This window comes from Anas platyrhynchos, chromosome 2 (assembly GCF_047663525.1).
Source record: "Anas platyrhynchos isolate ZD024472 breed Pekin duck chromosome 2, IASCAAS_PekinDuck_T2T, whole genome shotgun sequence".
Lineage (NCBI taxonomy): Eukaryota > Metazoa > Chordata > Aves > Anseriformes > Anatidae > Anas > Anas platyrhynchos.
Window position 1 is genome coordinate 60,604,925 of NC_092588.1, and position 16,670 is coordinate 60,621,594.

Consider the following 16,670-nt stretch of genomic DNA (forward strand, 5'->3'; position numbering starts at 1 on the left):
CTCCTACTCAAAGTAGGCTTAACACTGAATTCAAGCCAGGCTGTTGAAGGATATTGTCCTTTGAGTGTTCTTTGAGACACTACACTCACTGTAACAAAAAATAGACTTACCTCAGATCAATGGCTAAGTATGGATTCTCAGTCAGTGGAAAAAAATATTAATACAAGCATAAGATTCAGGGGAAATGCAGTGGTCTATTTTCCTGTAAAGGTAATAAATACCGTTAATAGGTACAGTTTCCTTATTTTGAAATAGGGATTTTTTTTTCTCATCTCAATGCACCACACAATTTATTTTATTTTATTTTTATATCACTTATGACCTATCATATCTGTGATATATAACTTAACACTAAAAATCCTCCTGTTTCTGTCTGAGGACTCTCCATTTTACCATGATTCTTACCAAACCAACCAGAGAAGTGGCCTCTACTGTTTCACTATAATTTTGTGGATGCAACAATATACTTTACAGCTGTTTTTTTTTTTTTTTTTTTGTTGTTGTTGTTGGTTTTTTTTTTCTGTTATTGTTGTTATTATTGTTTGATTGTGTTGTTGTTGTTTTTAACAGAAACTCATTGGAACACACCACTTTGGCCAGAACTGTCAGATTCATTCTTTCAACAATAAAAGCAAGCTTTTGGAAAGGTTAGAAGAAACTGGTCAAGGGACTTTCAGATTAAAGGCAATTTAAAGACTGCTCTGATTTAAAATGTGTTGCAAGATGTTCCTTTTTACCTGTACCTAGAAATCAAGTGTTATGAAATCAAATGTTCATCAAATGCTTGAATGAATCTTCAAAGTATTTTAAGATAAAGGTCATTATTATGCATTCCTCAATATACCATACCAATCACTGCTGCAAGTTAGAAAAGGGAAAGATCACTAAATAAGCAATGGGGACAAGTTTTCCAGATGTGCTACTCTCTGTACTACCATCACATTCATCAGTGTTTACCTATACTATTAAGAAATAGCACTGATCAAATCTTGTTTGTTTTTAGTCATTATGTGGTATGAATCAAAAAATATGGAATAGGAGCTGTCTTCACTCCCATTCTTCTGTCAACAGTGACAGCTAACCAGGTGCAAAAAAACTCCCTGAGAACTATTGCATCTGCATGTCCCAGACTCATGGCAGGAGTATTTGTTAGGTTGATTGCCTTTCAAAACAATGACTTCAGACAACTGGTCTGTCACTTCGCTTGCATTAGACGGGCAACTAACAGGGCTGCCAAATAAGCTAGAATACACAGCTCTTGCAGGACCAAGTTCAAGCTTTAAGTTTTCTTAGTTTCTAAACAGGGTTCATAAAATAAATAAATAAATACACTCTTTAGTTTACCACAATACATTTTGATTAGTTTATGAACCAACATGAGTACATAAAACTACAGAGAGAAATTTTGTTGTTTTATTTTCTCATGTAGTAGTTCACTGAATAAATGCTCCTTCTCCCAGTTGAAGTGTTCATGTAGTAAAATGAAACACATAGTAAGGGTCACAAAATTTATTTGTTGGTGACCAAAATACAACAGCATTCTTCAAAATGCTTCAAAATAGACTGGTCATTTCTGAATGGTAGGTTTATGGATTTGCTAATTGTCTCCACGAGGGCTTCACTTATGGTTTCCACAGCCTTATTTCTTTTTCTTGCCAGGAAGTCTATTCTGTTGATTTCTAGATAACCTCTATTTTTTCCTGTCACACATCTTAAGGACTGAAGAAGCAGAACAGCTGGGATATTAATGGAGCACTATGTAGAACAGTGGGAAGGTAAATGGAAAAGCAGCAGCCAGCAAACAACCAAAGACAGATGAAAAAAACTTAGTGAATCACTTCTTAACTCAGCACTGACCTACATGATGTTGAACTGGCTTATATGTATATTTATATATATAAATAAGTACCGGTTTATAAAAACATACATGAGATACTGGATCTAGGAGCTAAAGAAGACAAACAGGCTCTTAGATTTCTTAAAGACATACTGTACAAACCAAGAGTATCAATAAAATTTGTCTGTGCTTTAGAGTTTACTGCAGGATGGTCAGGAACCAGAAAAAAGAAATCACCACCCACATCCATACTTCACAGAGTCTCTATCATAATATGCAAAGTGTCCCCTATTTCTCTTTTCCCAAGGTATAAGCTAAGGATTATTTCAAGGGACAAAAACCTCACTAAACAGCAGAGCCAAACACATAACTTGCAACAAGTTGCAGCATTCATTGCATATACATTTGTAGTCACTTTTACCAGAAACACCAACAGTGTTAAAATTAAGTAGTTTTAGGTAAAATATTGTTCTTCCACATTTAACTGTAGCAATAGATTTTAGCTTTTTTGATATTGTCAGAATGTTTGAAAATGATAGGTAGGTTTGTTCTATTTTTACCATTTCCTCTGGACATTACGCTAACGTTGAGGGTTTTAAAAATAAACACAAGGTTTACTACTAAAACCTTTAAGTTCCTGTATAAAAATGCTACTGTATTCTTTTTACACATCGTTATATGCCGTAACCTCTTTAGACTGCACCAGCAGAGGTTACTGCTACCCACCTGATGGATACCTTTCTTTCTCCTCCTCTTCCACTTTCAAAGAGAAAAATGCATCTGAAGTTTTCCAGGTACTGCTTTTGTTAGCTTTTGCTTTACTTTTATGTGTGCAGTGAATAGCATTGAAACATGCAAAGCTCAACTAACAAATTACACTTTGGTGCAAGATTATACAGGATAGTAGATTACATACAGATGGTTTTAATTTAAGAGACATTCCACTCACACACTAGTTTTCTAATAGCCAAATAAACAGAAGATCCCAGTAGTCCATGCAGGATGGCTTGTGGTGTGTGACATGCAGTTTCGTAGAACAGCAGCTACTGAATTCTTACTGGGTCCTTCATGGACTGGCAACCTGATAGGTTTTGGATGAAACTTTTATATAGCTTATGACTTCATAGTGACCGAGAACTTTTGCCTCATAATCCTGTGCCACCTCTGAGTCACTGAACCATATACTGCTAATGTCTTCACCCCTTGTGTTTCCTCAGCTAGCTCTAGGCTGCCCTTCGTTTTAGGCTGTCTTGTGTGTCCCTAAATTGAATGTTACTGAAAAATTGCATGCAGATGTTCTTTGATCTTATAAAAATACTGATCTAAATCCCATTGATACATCTCATTCTTTTATCCATCCTTTCTTTCACTGTTTATTCTGGTGCTTTCACACTCAAACATTCCCATTCATACTTCCTTTATACCAACGGCAACATTTCTGTTGCATATTTCTACAACCTTTTCACTTCATGTAATGCTTCAATCATATGTCTCTACTAAGAATCAGTGTCATTCTTTCCAGACTGGAGTCCTGAAACAAAGAAGTAAAAAGTGTCTATCGTACGTAGAAGCAAATATGAAATATCCAGAGACTCAGAATGATGCTAAACCTAGCTATAGTTCTTAACAAAACCACCTCTTTCAAGACCATAAATTTATATATGCAAACAAAGGTTACGGTAAATATAATCACCTGGTCATGTGATGACCCCAATACCTTGATTATCACTAGGTAAGCCTTTTTATCTTTTAAATCACAAGTAAATCACACTCAGATGTCCTCAAGGTTATCAGAGGATCAAAGGGAAATAAATGTTTGACTAGAGTTCTGAGTTTTATTTGCATTTTGTGTGGATTACTGTTTTTTCAATAGCTTAAAAAAAATCACAAAAAAAAATCACAAAAAAAGTCACCAAACAAGTGCAATACATTCTCTAGGGCCTCACTGTGATGCTGTGACAGTGGTAAGTTTGAAGACAGCTTTGCTGTCCCTAACCACCCCCAATCCTGTGTATATTCAAAATAATTTGCCCCTTGTTTGGACAAGTGAGAGACCGTATCATGCATAAATGTTTTAAGTTTATATATGGGCCTATGGAGCTAATAAAATCGCCTGAGTCAAGTAGTAATGCAGTGTATTTTGTATGCTTTAATTTTCAAATGAGGGTTAAATAATTGCAAAATAATTGTAGTAACTTTACTCAAGTTATTTTCATGTACATGTTCAAAAGACACAACCCAAATTAACCTCAGACTTAGTTTCTAAGTGGCTCATTATTTAAAAAGAAAGAAAAAAAAACTTCTACAGGCACTAAATAATCCTATCATCAAGCTGGCAATCCTCAAAGTCTGAAGTTTGAGGTCATTGTACAACCTCTTTATTGACAATCTCAGTGACAGGACAGAAAACACTTTCAACAAGCTTGTGAATGATACTAAATAGACGGCAGCAGTCAATATACTGAAAGGTGGGAGTTACCTTTCAGGGACCCTGAATATCCTGCACATTGAAAAAAAAAAAAAAATTCTACGTGTTTTGTGTAGCAAATGTGATGCTATAGAAACTTCATGAAGTTCAACATAGGCAAATGCAAAATTGTGCATCTGGAAATAACAGAACAGGCTGAGGATGTCTGTCTGGGCAGCATCTTTGAAGAAAAGGACCTAGATGTCTTGGTGGACAAGAAGTTTAGCATGAATCTATTCCATGGCTTTGCAGCAAAGAGGACTAACCACATACTGAACGGCCTTAGCAAGAATATAGCCAGCAGATCAGAATTACTCTTGATTAAGCAATTGTGAGACAGCATCGAGAGCACCATGTCCACTTTTGGCCTTCCCAGTCACGAAAGACATAGGTGTACTATAGCAGGTCCAGAAGAGGTCCATCAACATGGTTAGGAGTCCGGACCATGATTAGGAGTCTGTTTGTGAGAAGACTCTGAGAGAGCTGGGTTAGTTCAGACTGAAATAGAGATTGCTAGAGGTGTGGGGTGAAGTTTATACGTGTGTCTCTCTTCTCTCTTCAAATAAACCCTATCAGAAAGTAGAGCATAAGATGGATGCAGCAAACTCCCCTCAGGCATGCACGGTGATAGAATTAGAGTCAATACATACAAGTTGCAACACAGAAAATTTCAGTTAAGTAAAAAAAAAAAATAAATTAAAAACCTGCATACACACTCTGTCCCTTCCAACCTAAATGATCCTATGAATACAAAAGAACTCTATGCAATCATATCATTCCCTCTTCATCTGAATATAATCTGGCATAAGAACACAGGCAGAAAGCTTTAGTTGAGAACAATAATAATTTGGATTTTTAAAAAAGTTACCTAATTTATGTCAAACACATTTGGATTCATAGCCATACTTCTTTTGCAGTAGCTTAGCTCTTTCCCAGATATTTTTCAAAGCCCACATTTCTATTATTGAGAAAATGTATGCCTATATACAGCAGAAATTTTCTATATGTGTTCCTTAATCCAATTCTCGCAAAAGCTTATCTAAGGCTTGAAGACCTTTAAAAACATCAGAAAATACGATGCTGAGAATACAACCAACGCTGACAAGAGAAAATGCAAACAAAACACGATGTACCATCAACAGTCAACATACTCTTACTATTGCCCATATAATGCTGGTCCTATATAGCAATATCTATTCTTTATTAAATACCTATGCTGTTTAATATTTAATCAGTTGTGGAAAGTTTTATTTGAATAACAACCTAAAACTGTATGAGAACTGTATTTCTAAATCCTTCTAAATGTTCAGGCATTAACTTAAAGGGAAGTTAAAATACTTTAAGTAAAAGTCTTAAGAATTTTAAAAAGCAGTACTTGCAACTAAAATTCACTGAAGTTGGAAACCTTCTTACCAACCCTTTGGAAAAAACAAATTTGTAGGCCCCAATACAGGCACTCAATTTCCAGAAGAACTTAGTGACAAAGTCAGCCTTCATGGAAGTGAAAACTGTACTGGGTCTGGCTGGAATGTTAACTTCCCCTGCAGCAGCAAGTGCTGTGCTCTGCACTTGTAGCTGGAACAGCAGTGTTATCACACCAGTGTTGTGTCTACTGCTGAGCAATGCTGGCACAGCGCTGGGACTCTCTCTAACCCTCCTAGGGGGTGGGCAAAAAGTGAGAAGAGAAACATCACCAGGGCAGCTGACCTAAACCAACCAAAGGGATATTCCATACCATATAACGTCACACTCAGCAATAAAAGGTGGAAACAGGAAAAAGAGAGGAGGGGTGGGCTCTCATTGTGAAAACGTCGGTCCTCCTCCCGAACACTGGCTACGTATGTTGAAGCCCTGCTTCAAGGATGCGGTCAAGCATTGCTCATTTGTGGGAAGTAGAGAGTAATTTCTTTCCTCTGCACTTCCACATAGCCTTCATTTGTTTTATTTGTTTGTTTTCTTCCCTTTTTTTCCTTTCCCCCTCCCTTTTCCCCTTTCCTTTTTTTTTTTTCCCTTTAGTTAAATTGTTTAGTTAATAATAATCTTTAATTATTATTATTATTTCCCTTTAATTAAATTATCCTTATCTCAACCCATGAGTTGTTCTTTACTTTACTTCTTCCCCTCCTCATCTAAGGAGGGGGAGTGAGAGAGCGGTTGTGGTTTTTAGCTGCCCAGCACGGTAAAACCAACACAAAACAACTACAATCTACGTTCAAAATTGAGGATATTAAGTTAAAAAATAAAAAATTACAAAGTCAAAGTCTAAATCAGAATTCTTTCTAATTTTAGGACTAACCCAAATGCCACTTCCATTATGCTGCCCATATGTATCTGGCACAGATTTACAGAACAGTAGGAAAAGTCTATCTGAAGACATGCCAAGACCAAATTTAGTCTTAAAAAATCTTTAATAATTTTAAAATTTAGGTCTAAGCCTTCTGTCTTTATATTTTAACACACCTAAAATCTCTACAAAAATAAATCTAAAATTAAACAAACAAACAAAAAATATCCAGTTTCTTCTCCCCCATCCTCCCCCTTCTTTTATTTGCTGGCTTGTCTGATTTATGGGAGATTTTTCAGCTGCTGTTACTGTGTTCTGACTCTTAGGCTCTATAAAGGGCTGACATCCAACTCTCTCAGCAAAGGTCACTCTGAGGCAGGGATTGGGAAGTATTAGAGAGCTTACAAGGAGGAAGAGATAATGACAAAATCCAGCATTTTAAGCCCCCTGCCATACCCCTCCCACAAGATCCTCAATGCCACGAGGGTGTTTTTTTGTTTTTTGGTTTTTTTAACCATTTGTTTTTCAACCAATAAAATGTTTTACATAACGTATAAAACATATTATATGTTTTGCCAACAGCTCTTCATAGCTGGGTTCAGCCTTCTGGATTTCATCTAACAAAGTACAAAACAGATTAAAAAATAATAAATAAATAAATAAATAAACAAGCAAACCTCAGCCTGTAAAATAATTTCTACGTAAGCCACTTGGTTTACGAACATCTTTTATTCTCAGAATGTAAAATCACAGGTCAATAGTAAATTATCATGTTTTAACTTATTAGCATCCCAACACATCTATTGTCCAAAGGAGTATCGAATGTACCTACCAGATACATGTCTAGATCTACAGTTAAAACAAACTTCTCTCCATGCGTTTCAACAAGTACGCTTAATGGCTTTGAAATAGGGGCAAAAGTGAAGCAATAGCAACTGAAGATGCAAAAGCCAAATTCCAAATGATAAACCTTCACAATTCAAAGTGCTAGAAAACAAACCGCAGCAGCATTTGATAAGCTACTTGTCTGAGTCAACAGATCATTTATTTTGGAAAATATTCAGGTCACATGCAGATAATTTGACATGCCTCCCAACTATAATGTACTATTTCTCTGAAGTCTCTATAGTTATTATACTAGTGACATATTTATTTTTTTTTAATTACTGCATATGGCTAGCTATACAGGGTATTACAGAGTTCCAGTCAACAAAATTGCCTTTGGGGGATTTTAAAAGGAAGAAATTGCTAGCTCATTTTGGTGAAGATAATAACAATAAGCAGTAACACAGTGTAGTGCTGAAACCTCCAAAATTCCAGATGGGAGTCTGTTTGCACCGTCAACCACAAAAAAAATCCCTGGTGTGTCAGGATGGGTCAGAGGGCTAGTGTGCATTCCACATCCAGCTACTGGCAGGAAAACATGTTTTTAGAAATGCAAAGTGTGAAAGAGCTATGGGCCAGGCTTCATTGCTTCTGCAGTCTTTTCAAAAGACATTCTCAAACTCTGCTACTTCCTACTTGACCAGCGAGTGTACCAGTAGAGATAACATCCAAAGAAAACACTTCTCCATCTCACATCAATATTTAATTGATGTTAATCAACATAAACAATAATGTTTAATGACATCAAACAAGATTACAACAGGAAGCCAACTCATTTTAAAATCCATTTCAACATAACCTCAGGTTATACTTATCAAAATGCCTTAATTTAAATTGTGTTGCTATTATATTGCAAAATTAAGCAAGTGTGAATTTTTTATATATCAGAAACTTGGATCTTTAACACTTCAGTTTTTCTTTTGCCATTTTAGAGTTAACACTCCATTTTTTGCACTTTTAATTGATTTCTTTAAAGTCAAATCAAAAGACTCATTCTTACTTTCAAAATGTTGAAATGTGCTTTTATCTATAGCTATTTAGTCATATGTCTGCATGATAAGATTTCATATCAGGTTATCATCAGTTAGAATAAAAGCAAAATTCTGATATCATTAAAGCTATAGATTTTCCTGCATACCTTACTAGGCAGAAGCTGGCACAGGCAAATACTTCACAGGAACTTTTTTCTCCTAAATCTCCATCTCTCTTCTCTCTTCAAAGAGGTTCCCCTGAGAAAACCAAAAGCATCAGTGAAAGCTTTTACCTCAGTTAGAATTTTCAGTTTCTCCTTAAATTGTAATGCCATTGTATGCCAAGCACATTGGGGTATATTTGATCTATGATCTCAGCAGTAGTATTCAAATTAAGGCCTCTGCACAGAGCAAGAAAATATTTATTGAATATTCAGTCATATATTTTAGTGATAATGTTTGTAGCTCTTATATTTTGCTTTTTTCATAAATAAATTAGCAGTGACTTTGCAAATATAAATGCTCATAAAATCAGTATTTATTTGTTTAAAAAGAAAAATGTGTAAAGGAAGTGATTCCCCAACCATTCTTAAGTACTTTTTGCAAAATTCAGCATTTACAGTATGCACTGCATCAGTCCACTACCTCATATTTCATTCATCCTCAGTGGATGAGTTCTAAAGCCAGTTAATATAGCATGAGAGGCAATTATTGTCAGCTAACCTGCCTGCCACGTTAATTTAGTTATGTGAGTTATCAATTATGCTCATATAATGCAGTGTATTATTTAATCTACTGCCCCACACAAGGTCCTCATTTTGTTTCTGCCTATAGCTATTAAACCCTCAATACCACATTCCTAAAATTTAGCCAAACCAGAGTTCTACAGTGTAGTGAGTTTACATGGCAAGCTTTTGGTAGTGGGGAGGCATAGGTGTGACTTCTGAAAGAAGAATCCAGCAGCTGCCCCATGAGGCCCCATAAGGGCCCTGCTGCAGTACAGAGCCAAAGTAATAAGCGATGTTGTTTGTGCCTCTGTGAAAGCATATTTAGGACAAGGAAAAGAAAAAAGAAAAAAAAAAAAAAACTGCTGGACGCAGCAGCTGGGAGAGTGAGCAGTGAGAACCAACACTGCAGCCCCAAGGTCATTGTAGTAGGAGGGCAGGAGATGCTCCAGGCAAAGAGCAGCAGTTCCCCTGCAGCCTGTGGAGAGGCCCCTGGTGGAGCAGGCTGTCCCCCTGCAGCCCATGGGTCCCACACTGAGCAGATCTCCACGCTGCAGCCCATGGAGGAGCCCACATGGAGCTGGAGCAGGTGGATGTGGCCTGCAGGAGGCTGCGGCCCATGGAGAGCCCCCGCAGGAGCAGGCCCCGGGCCAGAGCTGCAGCCCGTGGAGAGGAGCCCCCGCAGGAGCAGGGGGTCTGGGGGGGAGCTGCCGCCCATGGGGGACCCACGCTGGGGCAGTTTGCTCCTGGTGGATGGACCCCATGGTACAGAGCCATGTGGGAGCAGTTCTTGAAGAGCTGCTGCCTGTGGGAAGCCCATACACGATCAATTTTGGAAGGACAGCATCCCGTGGGAAGGACCCCACGTGGAGCACAGGCAGAGAGTGACCAAGGAGTGGCGGAGACAGTGCTATAGACTGACCACAGCCCCATTGCCTGTTTCTGTGCCGCTCAGGGGAAGGAGGTGGAAGAAGGTGGATGGCAGGAAGATGGTTTTAGTTTCTTTCCTTTGTTTCTCACTTCTCTAGCTTGTTAGTAATAGGTAATACATTTTACTAAGCTCCCTCTTCTGAGTCTGTTTTGCCCATCATGATAATTGAGTGATCATGATAGTTGAGTGATCTCCCTGCCCTTATCTCAACCTTTGAGCCCTTTTCATTGTATTTTTCTCCCCCTTTCCCTTTGAGGAGGGGAGTGAGAGAGCTGTTGCGGTGGAGCTTAGCTGTCGACCTGAGCAAAATCACCACATACAGCTGACTGAAGGAAAGGGGGTAGATGAAATGAAGTGTGGCAAGGTCAACTGAAGGTTTATGGATTACTTACCAACACAATTACAGCGCTGACAGTAGTTCAAGGCTATTTTTAACACAATTTGAAAAATGCAGGAAAAGGGGAGAAAACAAGACTATTAAACCAAAACAACAAAGGAGAGCTGTAAGAACATCCTCAGCTCTCATATTCAGATGTTACTGATTCAGATGCTACTGAATACATTCACACCGGGAATAGAACTAATAGCACTCTTGGGTTCCAAGAGACAGAAAAAGTCAAGATGGCTCACAAGCAACATGGTTGTCTCCTTGAGAAGTTCTGAGGTAGTACTACTACCGGCAGTAGCAACTACCCAGGCTCTCTGATATGTTAGTGGATTACTGAAAATGGAAGAAAAGTATTCCAGATTAGGGATGCATCATCTCGTTCTAGCAAATTGTTTAAACAATGATAATTTAGCTGATCTGCAGATTTTCATTCAAAACATTTTTATCAATTTAATCCTCCTATATGATTCTATTTCCACAAAGTTACATACCTCACTAAAACATAGTCAACATGAAAACAACTTTATAATATATGGTGGCATTAAGACATTTTCATCAAAAAGTGTAAATCCCTGAGTACAAAAATAGCTTTCTCTAGGTAAAAGCAACAGCCAGTTTTACACACTAATAAAATCCAAAATGACAAGATTTTTAAGAAATGTCTATAACTTGAGGAGCCTCTTTCAAGATGCTGTTGATCTAAAACATATTTCTACCAGTTCCACCTCACTATTCTACCAGTACTTTTTCCAGTAAGAGGTGAAAGCTTTTATATGTGCCAACTGAAACTTTTTCAGATGCAATGCATAACACTGACCTCTCTGCCAAAACCAGCCTACTCATGCAGGCCCTTTTTTCAATAAATGCAAAAGATACTTGCAGATTATTTCACAAGCATTTATCCAGTGGTGAGCCATTGCTGCCGAATAGGTGCGCCATAATTCTCAGAGGAACACACAACAGCATTTTTGTGGTAGGCTGAAAAGACTTAATTTCATTACAAAACCTTTCTTCCCTTTCACTCTGTGGAAATGTATAGTTCAACATTAACACAGAATGCATTTTTCCACCGACCATCTTTTCTTGCCTACAGATTAACACCACAGACATTTTTTCCTGCTCATAATATCAATTAGCTTTCACACAGCAGCTGGTTCTTCCATTTATTACTTACTCCACATACAATTCTTACAGTCATTTTGTTAGAAGAAAAATAAATTCATGCAAACATATCTTCCAGTAAACTATTTCAATCTTAGATCAGAATGGTTATACACAGGTTATTTTAGGTTAAAAAATATTTATATTGATTTTTTAAATTGGCTGCTAAAAGGAAAAAGAGCATTAGACAGATGATCTGATCTTGGCTTCCAGAGTCTTGCTATACAAGCAGATTTTCTCCTTGATGGCTAAAAAAAAAAATCTATAGTTAATTGTTGCCAATTGAGACAGTCCATAGCTAGTGATTCACAAGTATTTACTTTAACCCTATAGTCCAAGTGAAAACACATATTATATGATTGTTTTTTTTTTTAACCTACAGATGTATGTCTACGTTTATTTACCTACACAGAGCAAAGGAGATGTCTTACAGTAGGTGTCAAGTCTGGTAAGAAATTAATAGAAGATAGAACATTAAAGAAAACAGTAAAATTAAATTAAAAATATTGCCATGAAATAAATAAATTTCAAAACTGTGATTACACTCTCAAGTGCACTTTCCCTGCCAAGAAGGTACAATATACATATTAGCACATCATGAAGTACTTTGCACATACAGAATCAGAAAGATATTAATGCCTAATGCTCACAAATTTGAAAATTTTGTCTTTACAATATATGTCAAAATGCTTAAAAATTACGTCAAAGAACAAGTTATATGAAAGTCATCTGAGATGTTCTTCACAGCTGACTGTTGGGGTTGGAGAGGTTTTCAACACTTATATCAATACCAGATTGTGCTAAGTATCCCATTCTCTTCACATGCACTGGCACTGTGCAGTCACACAAAATCATTTTTCAGGGAAAATTTTGCATACCTGTCCTGGTATGCACACACCTACATCTACCTGATCATCCATGCACCTATTAATAGTGAAAAGTTAGTCTTCAATGCATTGGGTTTAACTTAATCACTTAACTCTTAATCCACAGACCTCTGAAGAATGCTTCCTTCGAGTTTTGAAGGCTTTACATTAACTAATTGCATAAAAGTTTTCCACACGCCTTCTACAGAAGCACAAAATATTGCCAAAATAGACCTACAGGCACTATGGCATCTGGGGATCTAAACATATTTCCAAATGAAAAGTGTGATAAAGTTGATATTAACTGTACACATTAAATAAGAGTAAGGTATTTTTTAGAGCATTAATTTCTGTAAAGAAGTGCTAAATTTGCTGGATTCTAGACATGTTAGTTGGGAAAGTGCATTGTTAATGCACCTGTACAACGCGGTGTTGTCCATCTCTGTAATTCCTATGACAGAGTACTCTCTTCCTCTATCAAGGACAATTCATCAGTTATAGAGAAGAATTTTTAAAAATATAGCATTATTACTCTATAAAAAACAATAATTTGCAAATGCAAGTGAACAAATATCTGTGTGAATTTTAAAAGTTCCTGATATTCCATTAAGACCACCAGGACATAAAAATGGCTTGAAAAATACTAATGTTCTAAAAGGAACTGTGTTTAAATTGATTTTAAGTCAAAATAATAAATGGATTTCCTTGCACATTCTAAGAAAGCTCCTTGTGCATCTGAGAGTGGGTACGTGATCTTGTGTAAGAAATAGTACAGTTTTTGAATGTGAAGAAACTGAACCCCTGCTTGAAATAGTCTACTCCAGCCAAATTTAACACAATGAACAACATAATTTATTTTTGGTTTACGTTTTTTTCTCAAAATTATGGTAATGCCAAGTTCTGTTTCAAAGTTACAGAATGTATCTAGACAATAGAGAGCTACAAAAATGAAAGCAGAAAAGAAGAAAGGACGGACCAAATCCTGTTACTTTACAGTTCTTCATCCAGAAGAAAAAAAATGTTATGTGTCTAGATTTTTATGGCTGTTGTCAATGTAATTTCTGAGCTTCTTACATATATTAATGGATTTGTTCTCCACAAAAAGCTCCAGAACAGAAAAATAAACTGCCGATTTACAGGGAAAGAGCCACATCCGAGATGAAGTGACTCACCCAAGATCACACAAAAATACTTTGGGCAACACTGGAAACTGAATCTGCATTCAGATGTACACATCTTATTTATGAAGTCAGTTTCCCTTTCTGTTAAGAATGGAGACGACAGTAGCTCATGCAATACCCGAATAGTTTCTGTGTATTAAATCTCAGCAATAACCAAGGAACAGCCCCAGGACTGATCTAATCCATACCCAGCCAGGCACTCCCATCAGCAGTAGAACTGGAAACAACCATCCTGAACTTGCATCTGTATCAGAAAAGCATTAAAGCATTTACAAAATTACTACATTTACATATTTTGCAGTATAATTTGGCCAGAAAAAAAGGGGGGGGGGGGGGGGGGAGGGGGTATGTACAGCAAGAAAGACAGTTTACTTCGTTTTGAAATAGGGGATTAGACTAAAAGAAGTAAAGTAGATGGAGGGGACAGCCATGCCATTTGTGTGTCCCCTCAAACATAGATTTCTGCTCTTGCAGACTCAGGAAGTTTACAAAAGATAAGCCCAGAAAACAATGTATTCTGCAAACATGCCACTTTTTTTTTTTTTTCCTGCTGGTTAACACACTTAAAATGCCTATCCTCCTGAACTTAAGAAATTCTAACAGCAACAAATGCTGTTCAAAAACTGAAAATATTCTGGTATTGTTGCTGCTGTGAGCAGCTGCAATGCCTACTCTTGAGAAATATCCTTTTAACCTTGAAAAGGATTGATGTCTTCATGTAGTGATGTATGGGGATATCCGCTCAATAGTTATGAGCAATTGCTTCACCTTGCAGGCTATTGCTACCAGTAGAGACGTATGCAGTTTCAGAACCTAGTTAATCACTGTGTAGTATGGGCATTGGCTGGATTTATAACCACGGCTCTAATAGTGCAGTTGAGTACAGTTTTATTATTTGGGGAAACTGTATCAAAACTGTGTCAAAATTAGAAGTTTTCAGGAAAAATAAAAAAATAAAGCATGATGAGGTTCATTTATGGACTTCTGAAGCCTATAATTTAGAATTTTGTTGCATGTAATTTTAATCCAAGCAAACTTAAAAGCTACTACCATAAGACTGAAAAATAAGCATCCTGACAAACTGTTTTATCCATGACTTAGGCGTAAAACATCAGACTAACCACCCACCCAGCAGAGCCCCAAAGTCCTCACAATGTCAGTTTGACTCCTCTTTAGTAGCGTGTTACTTTTCCATGTAACCTAATAATCAGCTGCTCAGGACAGCAAGAAGGTGGCTCAAGGAGCGTAACAAAAGCGTGAATACAGAAGCTAGCAATGAAAAAGGCAATGAAAATTATATTAGTACCCTAAGATGTTAGAGAACAGCATATATTTCAGCCTTCGCTCAGAACATCAAATGTTTAACTCCTTAAACTGCTGAAGGTCCTCAAGTTTTTCAGCCAACTATCTGGGAAATGTTCTTATAAAATGAAAACCATTACAGACAAGAAAAACAAACAGGCAAAAAAAAGGAAATCAACAGATAGGGTCAAGCTAGTTAATGTTCCATTTCTTGTATGCTGATACAAGAATTCCCTACTCCTCTACTCTACTAAGCCACGAGCAATGGATAGAATCACCTTTGTCCTCTAATCTTATTCAGCAGCCTTAAAGCCTACTGCTTTAGAATTTCCTGGCCATATCTTCTTTTGCTACTTGGACATTTTTGCTTTTTATACTACCATATACACATGTCCAGCGCATCTGAAACATGACAGAGTCATTGCACATCATAAAAATATGGCTGTGTATGTACCTCTGACTAAGAAATCCTGAAGAACAAGGTGCCATTGTAGGGAGTTAAGAATTGCCCAAGATTTTTCTTTCTACAAAGCACTGTGGTTATAGAGCAACGCATTACATTTAATGTCAAAATAACAGCAGCAGGCAACTGAACCATTCTCAAGCAATTCTCCAGACTGTTGTCCAACTCTCTACCTAGGTGGCCTTCACAAGAGAGCACAGATATAGATTGCACTGACTGTTAATGCTCTAAGTAACAGGCAGGATGGGGTAAGTGGAAGGGGCAGAAAGGAAAATGTGGATGCCAGTTCAGCAATGCTCAAGTAGACTGTGTCCATATGTTTGTATGTATTTGTCTCTGCATTGCGCATAAACCTCTCTCTCATGAAAGTAGTAATAACTCTGCAAGCCTAAGGAAGATCAGTCAAAAAATAAATGAAAGACAAATGCTTTTCCCTGCTATAGATGGCACTATCAGCTTTAAGTTAAGCAGAAAAGGAATATTTTTTTTCATTACCACCATGGACTCCCAACTTTCCTCTGACTCTTTATGGTCAGCAATTGCCTTAGTGTCAGGGCTCAAAGAGCAGAAGAGAAGCTGCAGAGCTGTTGAAAATACATGAGCCAGAGACAGGGACTAAATGAATGAGTCCCATGTATAATGCATGAGATTTGACAGATCTGTGGGATCTGTTCCTAAATGATTCACAGCCCTAAGAAAACCAAGCATATGGTTCTTCAGATACCTGCTCTTGAAGGGTTCTTGCAATTACTTATTGTCTCAGGGTGGAAACCAGGAGAGGGGAAAAAAAAAAAAAAAAAGGAAGAATTAAAAATTTGTTCATTCCAGTTTACCCTAAAACAGAACACACACATACAAGAATCCAAGCTCATCTTGCTTTCAGAAATGCGCATGAAAATATGTACTGAAATATGTATTTGAAATTTAGATTACCTCTCCTCCCTGCAGGAGCCAAGCCTTAATTCAGCATTAGATTTGATGCATTTCTGTAGCCCTTTATTGTTTTGGGATCAATCTCTCATTGCTTTGCTAACCAAACATCCAACCTACTTCTCAGTGTCATCTTCCTATCACAATTCAACTGATAAGTACAAAGGTGCATTCAAATTTGAGGGACTTCCCAGATAAACACTTGCTTGAAGACTTATTCAGAGACCTTGGGAAATTATACTAATTATATTCAAAGTGACCACTTCTTCCCATCTGCAA

At 37.2% G+C, this 16,670-nt stretch overlaps 1 long non-coding RNA gene across 14 annotated transcripts in view; it reads right to left on the reverse strand.

Moving 5' to 3' along the window:
• LOC119716136 (uncharacterized) overlaps positions 1-16,670 on the reverse strand; it is a 150,493-nt gene that overhangs the window by 65,909 nt on the left and 67,914 nt on the right. For all 14 annotated transcript variants that reach the window (XR_011807620.1, XR_011807615.1, XR_011807609.1 and 11 more), the window contains one exon: positions 8,612-8,702. This is a non-coding gene — a long non-coding RNA (uncharacterized lncRNA). The remainder of the gene's footprint in view (positions 1-8,611; positions 8,703-16,670) is intronic.